At 34.6% G+C, this 14,175-nt stretch overlaps 1 protein-coding gene and 1 pseudogene across 11 annotated transcripts in view; both read right to left on the reverse strand.

Annotated features, from left to right (window-relative positions):
• MARCHF1 (membrane associated ring-CH-type finger 1) overlaps positions 1-14,175 on the reverse strand; it is a 633,309-nt gene that overhangs the window by 520,535 nt on the left and 98,599 nt on the right. The window lies entirely within an intron of this gene.
• Positions 12,688-13,400, reverse strand: LOC109450090 (protein FAM204A; annotated as a pseudogene).

Consider the following 14,175-nt stretch of genomic DNA (forward strand, 5'->3'; position numbering starts at 1 on the left):
TTTATATTTTGGATATTAGCCCCTTATCGGAGGTGCTGTTTGCAAAAATCTTCTCCCATTCAGTTGGTTGCCTCTTTATTTTGTCGATGGTTTCTTTTGCTATGCAGAAGCTTTTAAGTTTCATATAGTCCCATTCGTTTATTTTAGCTTTTACTTCCCTTGCCTTTGGAGTCAAATTCATAAAATGCTCTTTGAACTCAAGGTCCATAAGTTTACTACCTATGTTTTCTTCTATGCAGTTTATTGTGTCAGGTCTTATGCTTAAGTCTTTGATCCATTTTGAATTAACTTTGGTACATGGTGACAAATAGCAGTCTAGTTTCATTCTTTTGCACGTGGCTTTCCAATTCTCCCAGCACCATTTATTGAAGAGTCTGTCTTTGCTCCATTGTATGTTTTTAGCTTCTTTGTCAAAAATTATCTGTCCATATTTATGTGGTTTTATTTCTGGGTTCTCAATTCTATTCCATTGGTCTATGTGTCTGTTTTTCTGCCAATACCATGCTGTTTTGATTATTGTAGCCCTGTAGTACAAACTAAAGTCAGGGAGTGTGATACCTCCAGTATTGTTCTTTTTTCTTAAGATTGCTTTGGCTATTCGGGGTCTTTGGTGGTTCCAAACAAATCTGATGATTTTTTTGTTCAAAATTTATGAATTTTTAAAAATTTAAACTTTGGAACATTTTTTTTTAAAAAAGGACAAAACCTAGTGCACGTGATAATGTGGAGACACTAGAATTCTCAAATATTACGAGTGGGAATACAAAATGGTATGGCCACATGGAAACACAGTTTGGCAGTACCTTATAAATGAAACATACTTCTAATTCTTCACCAAGTTTGTCAGGCTTTAGCACTCATTTAAAATACTTCCCATTGGTTTTAATGCATGCATAAATTTAAGCATAACTATTATTTTCTATTTTCATTTTTCTTATCTTGAGTAAATTTTAGTCATTCCATCTTACAGAGAGATTATTGATGGCAATAGTATTAGCAAATAAGAAAGGGCAAATGCAGGACGAGGTTTACACCATTAACTGTTACATAATGCATTTACACAATCAACTAACCATTCATTATCTTCCATTTTTTGTCTTATTCTCTTTCTTACCTTCTCCTTATTTTTCTCTTCCTCTGGCCCTTCTCTTCTATAATACTTAGGCCAGCGATGCTCATCTCAAGGGGTCCAGCAGAATCATGTGTAGACTTTTAAAAAAAAAAAAAAAGACAGACCTGGGCTGCATCATGATTCTTCTGAACCTGCAACTGCAACCTGTGCACCTTGCATCTGTACCAGGAGGTTTCAGAAACCCCGCATACGAGGTTGATGCTCATCACTCCTTGGGGATACTGACGTAGAGTTTGCTCAGGGAAGCAAAGTTGGACCACTCATACTACTCCATACTGTGTATGTTGACACAGACTCTGCAAGAACTACAGATCTGCTGTGAGCATAACAGGCATATGCTGTACACTTCCATTACACAAACACCAACTCAGTAGGAAAAGGAAAACGGAAATAACAGTATGGTCCTCTTCCATTTACTACTACGGATCAGCTCCTCGCCCACCTATTCACCTGCTCCCTCAGACCCATTCTCATTTTCCCTTTTAATTAGCTTTTTATCTTGGTTGGAGATATTATCTGGAACACAGCAGATGCCCAATAATTCTTTTGTCTATGTTTGTATTGATTGATTTACTCTTATATTAGTTAGTTTTACCTACTTGAATATAGTCCCATATAATTCTTTTTAAGTTTCCCCCAAACTATGTGTGTGCAGCTGAAGCTACAAACGTAATTTGGACTTGGGCACTCTAACAATGTGTTCTAGATTAAAACCGTGTTCCCTGCTAACTATGGCCAACAGAAGAGGTCTAGAGGCCTAGAACCCCGAAAACACATCTCCTGTCTGTCCTGTAACCTGACAGTACCTCCTACCCCTCTAACCAATGACCAACAAAATTAGTTTTCTATGACCCACATGTAGACTTTTAAAATGCACTCCAGCTGTCAGTACAATTTTATCTAAAATTTTAACCACAAATAGTAATAGATAGACTAAATTGCCAAAAAGTTTAAGAAAGTTAACATAAGAGAAGTCTGATCAACATATTTAAACATTTTGCAAACAGGCTAATTCTTGAAAAACATAGTTAATAAAGGAAGCAGAACAAAATTAAGTAAATGTAATCAATACCCTCAGAGCTTTTGAAAGGCTATCACTCCATAAATCAATAGAGATACTTATGGGGGCAGGGGAGAAGCTATTAGAGTTGTTGGGGGAAAAAAACAGTTTGCCAAAATAAAGTACCCTGTTTCCCCGACAATAAGACCTAGCTGGGTAATCAGCTCTAATGCATCTTTTGGAGCAAAAATCAATATAAGACCTAGTATTATATTGTATTACATTACATTACATTATATTATATTGTATTGTATTATACCCGGTCTTATATTATAGTAAAATAAGACCAGGTCTTACATTAATTTTTGATCCAAAAGATGCATTAGAGCTGACTGTCCAGCTAGGTCTTATTTTCAGGGAAACTCGTAAGTGGAAAAAAGGAAATGTACAAAAAAATGGCTTGAGGAGAATAAATCAACTGAAAATCACATTAATGAGATGAAAGACTGTCCTAAGATTTCCCCCAAAATTCAGTGCAAAAACACAAAAGTGGAAGAAAATAAAAAAGATACAAAGAGGACAGAACAAAACATTATAAAATATGTCTACTAAGACATATACATGTGCATTACATATACATACACATATGTACACGTGTATATGTGTATATACATGTGTACATATGTACACACATATCCACATATACGTATGGGACTGAAGGCAGCAATTGTGTGTGTGTGCATATACACATATATGTATATTTACACATATACATATATACACACGTTTGTGTATACCTACGTGTGTATATGCATAATGCACATATATATGTTCCACTAGACATATTTTATAATGCTTATAATAGAATCTTGTATAATAGAACATAATATATAGAACCTTGTACAGAATGTATAGAGAATACAAACTAATACATTTCAAACAGCATGGACCATATCAAATGACTGTGTACTATATGTCCATTTCCTTCCCAGCCCACACTCCCATCTCTCTAATATTAATTTGCCTCCTGGTGAAAGATTCTGTTCCATAATAGCTGACAGAAAGTGTAGTCAAAAAGCCAAGCAGGTCTATTGATGAAATATTAAAGCGCATGTTTTATTACATTCCCCCCAAGGAATCAGTGGAGCAACAAAAATTAAGGATCAGTAAATAAGAGATTGGGAGAAGTCCCCCTGTCCCATTTTTGTAGGCATCTTAAACATCATAGGAACAGACAAGGAAGTGAACAAGGTGTGGATGGACATAAAAGTCTGGGACTTAAAGTGAGGAACACAAAGAAATTATATATTTGCTTCAGCTGGTCAAATTCTGTCCAAATTCTGTTTCTACCACTAAATCGATGTTGCTTTGATGGAGAAAGAAAAGGCATAAAAGAGATTTTAAAAAGAAGGATAAAAACATTTTTAGATGGAATGTACAGGTCACCCAATTCAGTCGGCACAGAAGTTTCTTCCACATCATTCCTGACATATCATAACATGGCTCCTTATTTAACAATTCCATTGATGGAGAATTGGTCAATTAGTTTTTTTTAAAGCATCTTAAAATTTGGAAATCCCAACTGTTAGATTCTTGGTAGGTTAGAATCTCCCTTTACCCTTGTACGGACATCCTTGGACATCCTTCTGCAATCTGGATCAAAATGGAATACATCTAGCACGTACATCCTCCAAATTTTGGAACAGTTAACATGTCATCTTTTAAGTCCAGCAGTGATACATGGAAAAGGCACTCTGAAGTGCTTGACACACACATTCCTAAGGAGGAGAACAGAATTAAAGAGTATCCATGTGTGGAGGCATTCTGATGTGCAATGTAGGGCTAAGAGCTGAGGATCAAAATTCATGGCTTTAGACCACATGTCCTGTTTTTCGCTCCTGGCTCTCAGCCCAAATTCCACATAAACACCCAAATTCCACATTAAACTGTCAAAAGAATGTATTTTCTTCTTTTATACTCTTTTCCCAGAAACTCTAACATTGTAGGTCAGACTCACAAAGGTAAGTGAGAGCAATACATGTTGACAAGAGAACAAGTTCTTAAACCTATAACCAACTCTACTTTCAGGATCTTAGGACTGATTATGAACAACTTATATGCTTTAATTTTATAATTACAATGAAAATCATTGACTGACCCCTAGTCATGTCATCAATGTCTTGAGTTAACTCATATAGCAATACCATGAAATGTATAATAGGATCACTGACCAGTGAAAAATTATGGAATTAAATCATATTATTTCATTTACATAGAATCTATTCTAGAGAAAAGAAGGCAACCACTTATATGACATGCTTGATTAGTGCACAAAGAACAAAGTCAGTACTAATTTTAGTAAAAGCTAATTTTAATCAAGCAACACTTTTTCATTCATCATCTTTTGGTTATAATCACTGTCTTCACTTGAATGCTGAACAAAAACAAATGCTAATTTTTGAAGGTTAATATAAAGCATCATCATACTACATTTATGCCCATTTTTATAAAACACCACAAATTCCTTCACATTGCTTAAATATTATTGCTGAGACTAAGTTTTTCTTATAATTTAATTGTCACATGAATATTATAAATTGAAGTTCAAATCAGATGGCAAATTATTTCTGAAATATTGTTTTTTAATGAGAATTTATGTTTACCCACGTTAAATGTCTTTCTGTAATGCCTCTATTAATTGAGTTCTATTACTGACACTATGAATTAAGATGAAGTAGAGAGCCTCTGGGAAACTCACACTGGAGTTATCACCCATCTAAAATCACTATGAAGGGTAAAAATTACCTTCTGGGTATTATAGAATGGTTTAACCAGCTAGAGTTTTTAATAGAGAAAAAATAGTTGGTTTGATAAGTCTTCTAATACCTTTTTCTAAAGTCTTATAATGTACACACATAGTGAATAAACTATATAAGAGTTATTTATGGTGTATGCCTACAAAGATATAATACAAAACATATGTAAGTTTCCTACAATTTATTTTGCCATAAACCTCAAGATGAAATGAACAAGAGATAGCCATCAAAACAATAATAAAATCTTTAATCCATTACCTTGCTTTAACAGTGAAATTATTTTATTGATCCATCTATGATAGTCATAATCAATGACCAATACAGGGTGTCAGGCTACTTTTCCTTTTTTCCTTGACAGAATGCATTAGAGTAGCCCCCCCTTACCTGTGGTTTCACTTTCCATGGTTTCAGTTACCCACTATCAACCCCAGACTGAAAATATTACAGTATTTTGAGTGACAGAGAGAGGACACTCATATAACTTTTATTACAGTATATTTTTATAACTGTTCTATTTTATTATTAGACATTATTGTTAATCTCTTTCTGTGCCTAATTTATAAATTATAGTTTATCAGAGGTATGTATGTATGTATGTATGTATGTATAGGAAAAAATATAGTAAATATAGAACTTGGTACTATCTGTGGTTTCAGGCATCCACTGGGGGTCTTAGAACATATTTCCTGCAATTAATAGGGGCTACTGCACTTCAACGCACTTCTCAGTGGAACAGTCAAAGATAAAAATGATGAAATTTTATAATGGATTTACCTGAAATACGCTTTTTCAAGTTATGCCCTGTTATTAGAACTAATTCTCCTTAATCTCTTAAACCTACAGAAATATACAATGACAATGATGTGATTTTTGAAGCACCATAAGATCTTACATCAAAGACATATACGGAATTTTTAAAAAGATTTTCAGTAAAAAGTGGGAAAAGTTTCCACTTACATTACCCTCACCAGATTCCTTATTTACCTCAGCAACCACATTTCTACTCAGCAGTGCTACTGAGGAAAACAGATTCTGATAGCTTTTCCTGAGACTTGATGAAGAGAACAAAATGTGGTCTCATACCTAAATGAGTTTTATTATAGCTTAAGTCAAGCTGAGGTATCCATACTTTTGTAAAACTCTATTCTCTGTTTTTCCTGTTACAATTTATCTCTAGTTTCCCTTCCTTCACAAGTCTTTGCCCTCATATGCCTTCAGTATGGAAGTTCCCTAAAACTTTTCCTCTAGTCTTCACCTATCTCTCTTCCAAATCACTCTCTCCTCATGTGTACATTGTAAACTTTCCAAGAAACTATTTTTTATTATATCCAGCTTAGTTCTTGTCTTCTCCACACACAAGGACTGTGGAAATAGTCCCTATTTCCCTGTATCTCAAATTCCAAATCTTAGATCACGCTACAGGAAAACAATATACAAAAGCATCAACTCACATTTTAGAATATTGCATTTTACTTCATATTAGTTCTAATGTATTAGAGCTACTACAAGAGCACATATATCTCAGGGAAAAAGTGTTAACCTAACCTAAAATTCAGTCCTAGTGTTTTTCTCCTTCTATGATAAGTGCTGAGATGGAGAACCTCCTCAGATAAAGTTTAAGTTGTAGTTTATTTCTTAAGTTCTAGTTTAATTTATTTCTCCACCACAGCTACAGGTTAACTATTAGTAAAGAAACCCAGTTATATGCAGAATTTGGTATTAAGAAAATACATTAGTTCTTTTTTGCCTCCTCCCTCCACTTCACCTCCTGGCTTTTTACATAAGGGGAAGCAGTGTAGCTTGTACTCTACTTTTTCTATTCTATTTTACATATTTACGTAATTATATATTTACGTAAGCGGAGAAAGCATTGCTTATATTCTATTGTTTGTGTTCTATTTTTATGTATTTATCGTCCCCTGATAGCTAGGCGGCAATGCCCTCAGGACTAGGATCTTCTGGATGGTCCTAGACTTCTGGGATTTCAGTATAAAATTTGTTTCAATTAGTCTTTCTTACAAATTGCATTAATCAATACAAACAAAAATACATTTAAATCCTTGACCCAAAGTAACACTTATAAGTATTATTTGTTTCATAACAAATTACTCCCAATTTCATTGGCTTAAAACAGCATGCATTAATGATCTCACACACTTTTTGAGGGTCAGGAATTTGGACGTGATGTGTTCTGGCTCAGAGTTGCTAGTGAGTGTGCAGTTTTCATCTGATCTCTCCTCCTTCCTTCAATCACTTCTACCTTTTTGTCTCAGAAATATTCCACTTAACCTTATTTGGTTTATTAAATGCCTGTTAAACTGATAGTCTTTGCCTAACTGTTAAATTCTCAGAAGGATCAATATTAAATATTAAGAATGCTGTCATGTGTTGAGTCCTACTACTTAAACAGAGATTATTTACACTAATTCATTATGGGACCTCTCTTTGGAAGGCAGCAGAGGCATCGATATGAGAAGATTGTTCTCAATAATTTTATTCCATAGTTTCTACAGAAACTACTATAAACCTCACTGTCCTAAAGTGTTTTTGCTTCTCTATCAGGTTTCCTAGCTGATGATATAAATGGTAACATTATCTCAGATGTTCATAGGAAAAATAGATATTTGAAACAAAAAAGCAGAAGACTGAGGAAACATTAAGAAATTGTTCACATTAATCAAATTTTAGAAATGAATTTGTACAAACGCAGATGGAGACAATACACATACCAATTTTACGTTATCTATGGCATATAAGATGATAAAAAACATTTAAAATATTTTTAAAATATTGTTTAACAAATCAATTTAACACACAAGCCACTTTTAATGGCTCATTACCTGAAAGATCTGTAACAACTGAATAGATTATTATGAGGTTTCTTCCAAACAATCAGTTTGGGTTTTTATGAAAAGATAATAAAATACATTTTCTTTGCTTCAATACAGAAACTTAACACGTTGCATATGGATCACGAGAATCTTCACGAGGGATTTAAACCCCGCCGTACGCAACATGTTAAGAAAAATGTTTTATCAATCACCATACTTCAGGCCATAAAAAGTATGTATTATGGCAGAATAAAACACAGAACTGAGAAATATTTTAAAGATGTGTCAATATGCCATTTCAATAATCTATTTAAATACAGACTATTTACAAATACAGTCAATTCTCATAATTCACAGTAGTTATGTTCTAAATACTCACTGTGAACAGTGAATTAGCAAATACTGAATCATTGTTTCTAAGGGAAATACCAGATTAGGTCCCTGCGCGAGTATCTGGTCACATTTCCATTAACTCATCAATACATAACTTTATTTTATGTCTGTTTCTGTTGAAAGACACCTTATTTAATATACATTGTTGCTTCACTACCACTGAACTCATAGTCAATAGCACTGTAACCCATGCCTGAATGACGCTTATCTGACACACATATTTTCTCTATAAGGCACATCACAGCTTTCCTGCATTTGGGAATACTAGCTCTTCAGCACTATGCGTGAGGCCAATTTAAACATTGAAATCAGCAACAAAATGCAAAGAATGGGGGAAACATGGCACTCACTGGACGACATAAAGGAGACTAACTCATGGCATGAGACTGAAACAAGAAGGGAGAGCTTGACCCCAGCTGGGAACGTGTCCATCAGTGACTCAAACTGTTTTGCTCCCTTGTGCATGTGGGCAACAGGGAAAGTGCTGAGACTATTGCTTTTGGAGTTACCAAGAAATGCTAGTGAGTAGGTAAATTCACAAATACAGTGTCTGTGAACAATGAGGACTGAGCTGGAACGCATTTTAAATGATGACTTTGAAATTTAGAGACATTCATTTTTCTTTGACTCCTACAATCTCGGTTAACTTGCTATATCCCTGACAATGGATGCTCTTATTTGGGCCTTCCTCCACCTCACTGGTCATTGTTTAACTCAGTCAGCTACATGCCCGTAAATCCACCTTAGCTTTCAGCATTATATAACTGTTCCGCCTTGACATCTTTCATTCGGTTCTTCAAATTCCAAATCCAAGCACCTTTTTCAAATAGACTCAACTCTCTACCATCTTGAACAACTTTTTTCCTAGACCATGCCATGTTACTTATTATTCATTTTGTTTTATTTACAAATCTTTGAATAAATTACATACCTGCTGACGTTGACTCCATGTCCCTATTAGTCCTTAATTCCTCAAAAATCAGGCTACTGAATCCAACACCCAATTAAAGTTACATTCTTCACTGACACCAAAACCTCTTTCCTGACAAATCTGATGGCTTTGGCTTAGATCTCATTTAAACGTGAAGGCCTTACTGCCACTTTGATACTTTTGATCACCCCATGCATCTTACCTTTCTTGCTTCTTTGACATTGCTCTGGGTTGCTGCTGTTTGTCTGCTGTAACTGTCTCTTTTTCTTCTTTCCCACTATCAGCAGGTATTTCCAACACCAGGAATATTCAAACAGTTTTACTACCTTGAAATAAATATCTAGGCTCAAGATGGAGCCTCTCCTGCCCAACATGCCATGTCTGCAAACTGAACTTCTGTGATCCTGTAAATGCTCCATTTGACCAAGAAACACAGTATATCCAGTCAGCCAATGCCCCAAGGCCAAGCCAACTCTGAGCTCTACACTTACTTCCTTGTTCCTTGATCTTTACAAATAAGGTCAGGTATGCAACCCCAGCCAACCATGCCGGTTCTATGTTGCCACTTCTAATGCTCTATGAAACTCACTCTTGTATATGTATATGTAAAACTAAGTAAACATTGGTAGTTTCTCAATTTTTAGACTAGAGATTCCACAGTCTTTTCTTGAAAGTAATTTCCATTGAGTAAATAACTGAGTTGAATTAAAAAGCAAATTCAGAAAACCCGGGAACTTGGGAACCCATTCCTCTCTAGCTCAAGTTACTAAATATTGGACTAGAAAAAGAGAGCCAACAGAGGAAAGCCATAGTAAATACATTAGAAAGTTGAATTAACAATTGGTTAGCTTTATTCATATTGACATTTTATAGATTTTGCATATTAAAGGTTTGTTTCCAAATGAGGACCTTAGCTAAACCCTACCATCTAAGTACAATGTACATTACTTTACAAGGAAAGAACTGAATCCTCCATAAGACATCCCTTGAGGACATTACATTTTGATCGCTAATGTAGTAAATTTATATTATTTATACCTTTAATTCTTCTTCAGAAGGTAGCTATGAAGTTAAATATCATTTTTTTAAAAGTTTTAAAAGTTCTATTTATCCCATTTTATGATTTAACAAAATATGGTTTAAAAAGATACTTTTGAAATTTAACAATATTACAACTGAATCTGAATTACTGAAGAGTTTCCATAAAAAGAAACAAAGTTTTTAATGAAATAATGTGTATTTACAAATATAAAATAAAACCTTCATTAACCAAATGCTAGTCATACTTACTATTTATATTTCTGGTTAAGTGAGGGATTTTCTATTAATGTCAAACCTTTTTTTTTTTTTTAAAAGCTTTCCTATCATCCTATTTAATTTGCAGCCTGAGTTTGTAGTTAAGTTGTATATCAATAAAAGTCAATGATTTCTGAATGAGGGGGCCAAGTGGCTGTGTCACAATTTAAGTACATAAGCTTTACTGCAAGAACTTTGGAGCATCCATTTCATTTGGATAAAGGCATAATTTTACTTATTCATTGATGTGTTTCTGTGTGCCAGATACTTGAGGCCTTACTGTCATTTTAAAAAACATTATTTCACAATTTGCCAATAGTCCATTTTTTTTATTTCGAGACTTCAGTATTTGAGAAACTTTTTCAAACCTTCAGTAGTATGTCAAAAAAGATGCATTCCTAGAGACAGTCTTTATCATGTGCTTTGACATAACTATAGTTAGGCAGTCCTTGACGTCCCCAATTTTCCTACTAGATTATAGTGTTTAGATTGCTTTGTCAGAGAGCAGCACATTACCAGTAATTCAAATATGCTTTGAGCACAAGAAAGTGTTTTGACAAAGTTTGAAAATGCCCTGTACTTAGAGACTTTGGTAGCCCGTCTCAATCATGATCCCATCAACAGTAATAAACCTACGGAATCTTAAGTAAGCCCTGATGCTGAAATAGACAATCTCTTGAAATCTTGAATCCTCACAGAATTTTTAAAAGGTGTGTATGTGTCGTGTTCTTTCCTTTTTTCCCATTACTTTGACCGCCTTAGCAATTTCATAGAACTTAATATTGATTTCATATTGATGAAAACCTTTCTGACAGCATTGAATACTGTTATTGAATACTGTTATTATCTTACAACAGTATTGAATACTATTACTATCTTACAAAAGGCATTTCTTTCCTCTATATCTTGCATTGATAAGGACATGTTTAAATATAAGAAGAGAGCAGCTTTGCTGTAAACATTTATGATGTGGTCACAGATATTAATTCAATAAATGCACACTGAGAACTTTCTAGGTACTAAGCCTCGTGACAGTCACAGACCTGGTCATTTCAAGGACTCTATGACTTCAGTGAAGATACAAAATAAGAACATGGAGACTTGGATCCCTGCCCAAGCTCTACCCCCAATCAGCCATATTGCTTTATCCCCTTTCCTTCAATGATGTTCCTCTAGCTCATTATTAGCTCACAAATTCCAAAATTTTTCTACTAGAATATTAGTAAACAATTCATTAGATATGACCACTAAATGTTAGCATGTGGCGGTAACTTGAATGTGTTTTATTATTATATTTGGTTTTACTTTTAGAGAACTTTAGCCACCTTTTAGAGATGGCTTTCCACAATGAGTACGGGGTGTTTGGACAAGTTTCCAGGACCAATTCCAATGGAGACTTTTCGTTCTTCATCTTGCGTTACATGTGTACATCATTTGAACTCTGCTTCCAGATCACTGGTCCCTCTTGGGTTTCTCCCATCACTCTCAGTGCTCATTTTCTAAAGAATGTTCAAAGTTATACTGTCTTGAGTTATAACTGTCTAATACAATTTTACCATCTTCTAAGAATCATCTCATAATGTAAAGAATGACATGGCTAAGAGAAATATTTAGGAAAACATTCCCAGGCAGAGTTGAATTTAAATTACCCTCCAAATACTATAGTCTATCCTTTTTTTTAAAAATTATAATATTTTATATGAAGGTATACAAAAATTAATCAATTGCTTTTATTATGTGACTGTAAAGTATCAATTCTACTGCCTCTAATAAAGCAATAATTATTTTTATATCATTAAGATAAAGTCATTTGTAAAGACAATAGTAATTGAGACTTTCATGCCCCTATGACTAATCCGTTATAAACAAATGCCAATCTTAAAAACACAATGTCAGAGTAAGTGCAGTTACAGTGAGTACAAACAAGAAAGTACAAGGAGTTCATTGGCTGTGCTATACAAACTAGATGGAAAGTAAAATTGATTTTATACTGTAGGTCTATAAAAATAAATAAAATTGTATTTTTTCTCCATACAAGTATGTATGCTCAGATTTCTTGCACAAATAACAGAATGCTCCATTCCATTCACTTCAATAGGATAAACTCTTTAGAAAAACCCAGAAAAGATTTGATAATCAACTTCCAAATTTATGCTCATGTTTTCTACTTCTGTTAATTTCCTAACATATTTAACATAAGCAGGAAAATATTTTCAGTAAATTGAGCAATTGAAGACTCAAGTGAAAATTCAAGTAAAGACTCAAATGTCTTGAAGAACTCTGGCAAGTTACATATATCCCATGTTGCTCTTGTTTCCTCTCTTTGCTTCAAACCCCCATAAAACAGTGTTCTTTGTTTGAGCAACCTTTGAATTTTCAGCATCCTTTTTGGCGTTTACACACTTGTGGCAGGCAAATGCTTCAGCAATTTTCACACCAAGCTCTCGAACAGCTAGCTGGTTTCTGAGTTCCTCAGCCTTCCCAGTATTCCACTCTTCCACAGCCTGGTCTATGCTCTTTTCAAGGCCCAACTTGTCTTTTTTTTTTCTTTTTTTCTTTTTTTCTTGTTAACAGTGGGTTCAAACCTATCATTGACTCCACAAAGTACTGAGTAAGCTCCTACCACTTGATTTCATTTGAGGACTGTTCACTATGCAATCCTTCTTCATTCTTCTATTTACCTATTCTGGAGTTTTGCTTTTATTTTTTCCTTCTGAATCTTGAAGTTTTCTGTTCAGAAGGTTTCTGATGGAATTACTGAAACATATTCCACATATTTAAGTGAATTCCAGAAGGCCCCTCTTCATAATGCATTTACATTTGCCTCTGCTTCAGTCTTTGATCCATCTGTAGGGAAATCTAAAATCTCTGTTTTTCAAACGCTCCGATCTTCTTTATCTTCCTGGAAGCTAAGTCCAGAGTTCTCTAATGTGGCTTCATCTTCAGAATTCAACCCAGTGTCACTTTCACTTAAGCCAGGAGGTAGCAGCCTACTCCACATTTTTGAGTCAGGGGCCAACTAACTGCCTCACAGCCATCTTAAGACCCTGCCCTCCCACTGCTCATTTTTAATAAGAACCATCTCTTCTTCCTCAGCCGGCCCCTAATTCCTTACGAAATAAGTGCTCCTTAGCCATTCTTATCTTAGGTCCCACAAATCACTTTACCAAGAAATGGCTTCCATTATAATATAAATTTTTACCTTTTGCATCTTTTGTTGTACAAAAGTATGTATTTGATATTTTGGCCCAGTAGTCACGAAGCACACATTGATGCCCTGAGTTTAAATCTCAGATTGATTAACATGTGGCCACAATCTTGATATTTATTTATTTATTTATTTATTTATTTATTTATTTATTTTGGACAACAGTTTGTCAAGATGTTATGTGTTACAGGTTTGGACAGGAAACCTGAAATTAAGAAATTCCTCTTCTCTATGTTCTTATACTGGGTTCAGCAGACTGCAGAGCCTGAAGCATAGACTGATGTGCTATGACTTTATAAAGAAATGCAATCTCAGGCAACAGGAGTGCCAGACAAGGGGAGTGAAATAGGGCAGGAGGAAGGGATAAGGTGAGATGTTTTACCAAATCGGTCATGACTAATGTTACTACAATCTCACAGGATTGTCTTCTGAGTAGCCACATGAACTTCACCTTAGGACATTCCATCTAGAGCGGAAAACAGGGAAATTGTTATCTACTGTCTCCCTTTTCCACTAGTAAAAGCTCCTGCGATAGACTGATTGTTAAATCCCTCACACTTCTGAGTTT

Source organism: Rhinolophus sinicus, linkage group LG07 (genome assembly GCF_036562045.2).
Source record: "Rhinolophus sinicus isolate RSC01 linkage group LG07, ASM3656204v1, whole genome shotgun sequence".
NCBI classification, from domain to species: domain Eukaryota; kingdom Metazoa; phylum Chordata; class Mammalia; order Chiroptera; family Rhinolophidae; genus Rhinolophus; species Rhinolophus sinicus.